We start from the raw sequence: 7,767 nt of genomic DNA, 5'->3' as shown, positions 1-7,767 counted from the left end.
AACTATGGGTCAAGCATGGGGTTGCATTCAAGTGGATCAGTCTACAGTTGCTGTTAGGGGAGCATTTTGGGAAGTTTGATGATGTGCTTGAGCCAGGGTGTCACTGCATACCGTGGTATTTTGGGTACAAGTTAGCTGGGAAATTATCATTACGTCTTCAACAGCTTGATGTTCGCTGTGAAACAAAAACTAAGGCGTGAAGTTTCTCTATATATGACTATCACTAATTGGCTTTCACATATGCTTATTTGTGCTTCTTCAATTTGTTAAATCAAATGCAAGTAGCATCAACTTGCTGAAAAATTTTAACGTCCAAATGTTCAAAAATAAAATATAAATAAAAAGAAAAGAACCAGAAAAAGATGACATAGGCAGGAAACCAGACTGGATCACCTATATGATGTTTGCCTCAAACTTTTGGTAATCTATCAGATCATTGTAACATGTCTTCCAAATAAGACAAATTATCATTGTTCTACTTATCCAATGTCCATTGTTTGAAGTAATTTAATTATGAAATGGAAAATGATATACAAGTTAATTTTCTAGACCCACTTTCTAGACCCAATGATATGTAAATAAGATGATTGATTGATAATTAGAGAAGATATGAGAGATAGTGTTGCCTTAGATATTCTAAGGCAATGGCACATCATTGGGTTTGAAAAGTGGGTCTAATTTTTGAGCCCAAGTGGCATCACCCGAAATGAAATAGGTCCTTATAAATTTTCTCCTTATAAATTTTCTCCTTAGCTATTCAGTTATTATGGTGCATACTTTTTATGTTATCCAGTTAAATCATAAATTGTTCTTGAACCAAAAATAACCATGAAACTGTTTTTGTTCTGGTGGTTATTATGGTGCACACAATGGAATTCTATACGGTTCATGAAGAAGTTGAACTCTTAATATAAACAGTTGAATATCTGCTTGCTTACAATGTTTGTTGCAGTGCAAAAGGAAATCATGATTTCGTAATTGAATTTTCGGAATAGTAAAATTGACTTGAAGTTTATCAATTGTCTTAGGTGATTATATCTTGAAGATAACAGTCAGTTTACCGTATAGAATTCCATTGTGTGCGCTCTTTTTAGTGACATGCTTGTAGTTGTGTATGTAGTTGACTATTTGTTTATGGTGCTTCAAGAAAATGATTGACTTCATTGTTTTTATGCAATATTCTGAGTTAAGGCTGAAAGATTTCCTAAATCTTTGTAATACATATTTTCTGCCCTTTCCTTAAAATGCTTCACTTTGGTGTGTGCTTCAGCACCCTAGCATCCACAGTTGTATTGTCATATACGTAGCGAGAAAAAAGAAATCATATTTATTCAGCTCTTTATACAAGTGCATCTTTGGTTAATATGTACAATTACTTTTGATAAAATTTTCATTTGGTAATTGTTGTCTTATATAGATATCATCTGCCTTCCTATGTAGTTCTGCCTTCTTGTTCGTTCAACCTATCAGAGTTGCTTTGCTTTCCTTCTCTTAGACTATTTTCTTTTCCTCTTTATTTCTTTGTTTATTATATGGGGAATACTCCTCGTAATTTACCTCTTTAGCTTACTTTTATTGCTTCTCCCTTTTCATTGAAATGCTTTCTTATTTCAACAATAAATCAAGGAGTGATGTGGACAATTGTTTGCATACTGGTGCCATCAGTTCATAAATTGCGAGTATTGTTTTTTTTTCAGGATAATGTCTTTGTCAATGTGGTTGCATCTATTCAATACCGTGCTTTGTCAGGAAAAGGAGCTGATGCTTTCTATAAGCTTTCCAACACCAAGGTGCAAATCCAAGCCTATGTTTTTGATGGTATGGATGCAGCTTTTATCATCTTTGTTTCGATGAAAAAGTTTCCTGCCAAGGTACCAACTGATATTTAAAACATTGTGGAACACATGTCAAATGGCTCAATGAGTTTTCAAAACATAAAGCAGATCCAGTGCTGCTGAACTTGAGGTTTTGAAAGAGAGTAGATTTAGGTCCAAATATTCTTTGTTCTGCTAATATTAGTTGTAGTTTCAGTTTCTCGTAAATTTGTAATGATACAATGAAATAGGTTGGGGAACTAGCTGCAATGCCACATTCACCCCTCATCTCTGGCATATATCTGCCCCGTCCCTTTATAGCTTAGTTTTTTTTTTTTTCGTCTTTCTTTTTTCTTTTAATTGTAAACATGATGCATTGTGCTGGGTAGAATTGTTTATAGTACTGGATTAACAGTTGAAATTTGTATTGAAAGTAATGGGCTACCCCTCCTTCGATCTGTTCAGTTATTAGGGCAAGTGTACCAAAGTTGGACTTGGACTCTGCTTTTGAACAGAAGAATGATATAGCAAAAGCTGTGGAGGAAGAACTTGAAAAGGTGACTAATTGTCTTGACAAATATGAATCCATTTTTAATGACAATCAGGTCAACACTTATACTGCCTCTGTCTTTCCTTCTATAATCTGTGTAGGCCATGTCTGCCTATGGGTTTGAAATAGTCCAGACTCTTATTGTGGATATTGAACCAGATATTCATGTGAAGAGGGCGATGAATGAAATAAATGCAGGTAACAGTGCACATGCCTCAACTTATATATACATATATAATGGGATTGTCTTAATATTTATAAGGAAATGCCAAACATCTTTTGCATGTAAATATGATTTAAGGAGAAATCTTTGGGTATATGTTGAAACTCATCATGCATCATACCTAGGTTTGAGAATTGAGATGATTTACATTGTAATTTAATTATATCACAACAGCTGCTAGAATGAGGATTGCAGCAAATGAGAAGGCTGAAGCAGAGAAAATATTGCAGATCAAGCGAGCTGAGGGGGAGGCTGAATCTAAATACCTTTCAGGGCTTGGTATTGCCAGGCAGCGCCAAGCTATTGTAGATGGATTGAGGGACAGCGTGCTTGCTTTTTCTGAGAATGTGCCTGGAACAACTGCCAAGGATATCATGGACATGGTGCTTGTGACACAATACTTCGACACCATGAAGGAAATTGGTTCCAACTCAAAGTCCTCAGCAGTTTTCATCCCACATGGGCCTGGTGCAGTAAAAGATATCGCCTCGCAGATCCGCGAGGGTCTTCTTCAAGCTGACAGTGTTCAGCATTAGTTTATGAGCTAAAATGTTAATATAGGAAATCATCATATCTGTCTTCAATTTTCTAGTTGTTGATTAAATGATATAGAACTATGGAGTATGATCATATATGCTGCAAATATGGGTTTAGTAATGCATAGGAAAGTTTTTTTTCTTTTGATAATCTGTTTTTCTGGTAAACCCCAACTAATCCTGAGATTCACAAAAATCGTCCCTCTACGGGAGTCAGATAAATTTTAGGGGTCTTTTGGGAGGTGGGTTATAATCCACTTCTCAGATTATAAGCCACTTCCCTCTCTCACAAAAAGTTGATTATAATTAGCTTTTAAGCAGCTTTTAATTAAAAAGTTGATTGTAACCATCTTCCTAAAATAGCTCTTAGGCTATGGATGTGGTTCCAAGGGCCAAGTGACTAACCACCAAGCCAACCTCTTATGTTGTGTTTGATTGGGAGATTTGGGGAGTGATTTGAAAAAGTAAAAGAAAAATGTGTGTGAAACTAGATAAAATCGAGATATATTTTATTCACACTTCATCTATATATATATATACACAGCTCTAATGAGCTGTCAACCATTAAAAAAAAATAAAAATAAAAATAAAAAAGTAAAAGACAAAAAAGAGGGCAGAAAAAGACAAATTAGTGCTCTATTAGAGCTCTTCTTTTAGAGGTCTAAATCATTTATGATATTTTTAATATTTTTTCAAATCTCTCAATCAAACATAGGATTACGGTGATTGATATTGGATTAGTCAAAGCAATTTAATTGGATTAAACTTTCATTTTGGACAAGCATCTTCATCCTTAACTGTTGTCCTTTAAATTGGGGGTGAGTAGTGTTTATTCTGGTTCGTTCAAATCGACCGAACCGAATCGATCCGTTGTATTTTGGACGGATGCGTAATAACAAGCGAACGGTTGTATATTGATTTTTTTTCTAATCTATTTAGTTTGAACGGATGGTGGATTTGAGGTTCCTTTGGTCGCAATTGAACTTTCAAACCAAAAGCATTCTTAGTAATTTGTAAAATTTTGTGTTTTTAATTTGTTTAGATATTCTGTTTGTGTTTTCAATTGAAAAAGAGTTTAGATATTCTATTGTGTTTTCAATTTGTTTTCAATTTGAAAATCTTTTTATCAAATGGTAAGTGTTGATATTTAGTATTTTTGCGTAGAAAATATAATGCTTAATTTTGTCATTTAAAAAAAAATCAATTTCAATAGTTTTTGCATAAAAAAAAACGTAATAAAATAATTTTGATAATGCATGATTTTCTTATATGTATTTATTATTGGTATTTGACAATTTACTGGATAATCTTTTGGTTATGTTGAGTTGAATTATTATTCTAAAAAAAATGTTGGCAAGTTGTATTATATTCAAGATTTGTAAAAGTTTAAACTGTTAAACCGTTTCGTATCCATTTGTCAATCCACATCCATCAGCCAATCTGAAGGATGGATGCGAATTGATTTTTTTTAATCCACCAATCTGGTAAACGGATGGCGGATTAAAAGTTTTCCGACCGTAACCAAACCGTGAACATTTCCTACTTTAAACTAGAACACTAATTTGACGTCAAAATTTAAGGAGTTTTAAAATGTGTTGAAATTGAATTTATTTATCTTAAATAAACTTTTGCTGATCTAATCAGAAGTGAGAATGTGTTAAATTTGTATCTTCAATAAATTTTTGTTGAGCCAATCAGAAGTCAAGGTTTGAATAATTTAATTTTTTTTTGTAATGCATATAGATAGACAGATCAATTTGAACTTAAAAAATTAACAAGCTTCAAAATGAATATTAGATGATATGTGCAGTTGACTCACTCGCATGCATGCATGCGTGCGTGCATCCTATCGAGCCAAGCGCCTCAGTTTGATGGAATGTGCAATGGTAACTAACATCAGGACACCTGTTTTTAATGGTTTGGGACCATGTTAATAAAATCTTGAGGCAGAGCTCAAGATCTCACTTGGTTGGATTGAGTTCGTCAATTATAATTGGTCGAAACTATTAACAACATGATAATACTGAATCAACATCTTCTCTCTTGACAGACCGACCTAGGGCAAGCAACCGATTCCTAATCCTTCAAAGCTTATCATTACTGTAGATGTCCCAGAACGTCTCGGGAGGGAATCCCGTTTTGTTCATTGGGGCTTACTACAGTTTGGACTCAATGTCACGGTTCTGTATCTAATCTCGCAAAGTGCAATGCAAGACCAATGAATCATCAAAGAGTCTAAATTCGGCAAATCGTTTTGAAAAACTGATTTTTAGAAAGAAGTGCCAAACATGGACTGCTTTGCCAGATACAGAGTCGCCACCTAAATATTTTATTTTGAAAAAATTTAGGAAACCCTGACTCGTGCCTAAGGCCATGTGTCCGTCATCACCAAAGTTGTCTCGGCTCGGGAACTTGGGTACGATTGGGGAAGGTCATTTCATGAGTACTCCCGCTCACCCAATCAAAGATCGGCCACTACTAAGCATGATATCTTATTTTTGAAAACACATGTGCTCTTATTCCATTTATTAGCCTAGAATTACTATGTGATGCGCACAGCATACAAGTATAGACTGGATTGCCTAAGTTGGAACAGAGCATCGCATATCCGATTGTTTTGAAAATGGATTGAAGTTTGCTACTCGCAAGTAGGCTAAAACACGGGTTTCGACGAATTATTCCAACTTAAGCAACCCAACCTTCACTCACAGGTATTCAGGCAGTTATATCATATAAGCACATAGCCTCATGGTAAGCATGTTATCATGGCAGTCACTTACACACATGCAAGGATGCTAAAGCATAAACACTTATCGAGTACTCTGAGCCAAAAAAGAAGCTAATTAGAAATCGTGCATGAATCCTAACTATACTAAGAATGCCTAATGCAACACATGCAAAAATGCAACTATGATAGGCTCGACTATTCTAAGATGCATATGAGATGCAACAATCGATACACGTATTCAACTTGGAATTGAAATACAATGCAGTTAGCATGATGCGTCGAGCCCGGTGCATGCAATACAGATGAATGAATGCAAACATGCGAACATATAGATGCTAATTGAAACATGCCTTAAAACTAACCATCATAAGCTGCTAAATAAAAGGGAGAAAGACGTGGGGTTGGAAGACATACATCACACACACGCACACTTATTACAACATTGCCCTCCTCGGAGGGTCCGAATAAATAATACACAACCGAATGAATAACGAATTACAGCTAATTATTACACGACCCTAATTAATTAACAAACTAATTAAAATAAATAAGCTAGCATGCAAAATATATGAAATAGACTGCCTCAGCTCGGTCTTGAATGACAAGGAATGCATGCATGCTCGAGTCGCCTTGCCGAAAAATCCATCGTGATGCCCCGATTTGCCTCTGTTTGTAACTGGTCCCAGAACACTGTACAAAACTCCAGAAGGCTGAAACTCCACCATGCTGTGGGGATACTACCGACCAGTTTTTGCTGCTGGCTTCCGGTTTGCTGCAACAGAGAGCAAGAAAGGGGCATAGCAAAGTATTTTCAACATATGTGTATACGACCACTCTCCCCGTCATTGCATAGGCTTTAGGGAGTGTAGTCCTTGATCCTCGTTCCACCAATCATGCATCTCGATGCATGATGGCCGAGGAGTCGGATTGCACGACTCGATGTAAAATAAATGCACATATAAACACAATAAGGCCTAAACTCCATCATGGATAATCCGGAGTGTCGCGATTGAGAATCGAGGCACGTTTCGTCACTTGGAGTACGAAACGTCCCTCGTTTCCCGTGTTTGGACTAAACCCTACTCCAAACACAATGCAATACACATGGCATGTATGAATGCAACTCTACCATGCAACCTAAACATAATGCCACTAAATGATGCAAACATGTAAATGATGGTATGCAAACATGCTACTAGCATACACAATGTTATGAAATATTCAATGGCATACTCAATGGACATGGAAACTATATGGCATACGCAATGCACACATGGAGACTAACAATGAAATGATCAAGGCATACACAATGCAATGGTCAAACATGCAACAACATGGACTACATGGCATATACAATGCAAGATGGACTTAAACTAAAATGAATGGGCCTCAGCTACACCCATATCAATGGCCAAACATGATGAAATTAAAGGCAGGAACACTCATGCAAACATGCCCAATGCAAGGGACCGAACTTAAGGCATCAAATGCCACTCTACCAAAGCATGGCAAGGGATGAAATATGGCATACAATCATACATTTTTTAGCTCTGAAATGACATGCAAGATGGTCCCGAATCATGCAAACACCTCACACAATGCATGCTAGATGGCCTGGATACTGAAACTAGTGAAGCACATTACACTAGAGGTACACAAAGCAATGCACAAATGGCCAAACCAGACCCAAACAGACCCTAGGCAGGTCCAAGACAGCGGGAAAATGGACTAAAATGGTGGCTCGAAAGGCATGGAAATGAAGCTCATGCAATGGTCCAAAAATGAGGCATACAAGCACGACTCTCAAACGCATTTAAAGAGTGGAAAACATGAGAATATGACATACATGTAAGCTCTGAAATATGATGCACAATGGTCTCAAAACATGGAAACACCTCAACATAAGCATGCAATAG

The 7,767-nt window shown here is 36.3% G+C and overlaps 1 pseudogene across 1 annotated transcript; it reads left to right on the top strand.

The window, feature by feature from the left end:
- LOC145824543 (hypersensitive-induced response protein 1-like) lies at positions 1-3,274 on the top strand (annotated as a pseudogene). The gene is made up of 5 exons (XR_014366298.1): positions 1-194; positions 1,698-1,818; positions 2,280-2,371; positions 2,466-2,562; positions 2,762-3,274. The product of XR_014366298.1 is annotated as a hypersensitive-induced response protein 1-like (transcript).
- The last annotated feature ends 4,493 nt before the right edge of the window (positions 3,275-7,767 follow it).

This window comes from Camellia sinensis, chromosome 1 (genome assembly GCF_055761805.1).
Source record: "Camellia sinensis isolate YWXY chromosome 1, ASM5576180v1, whole genome shotgun sequence".
Taxonomy (NCBI): Eukaryota; Viridiplantae; Streptophyta; class Magnoliopsida; order Ericales; family Theaceae; genus Camellia; species Camellia sinensis.
This window is presented reverse-complemented; position numbering and strand designations above follow the sequence as displayed.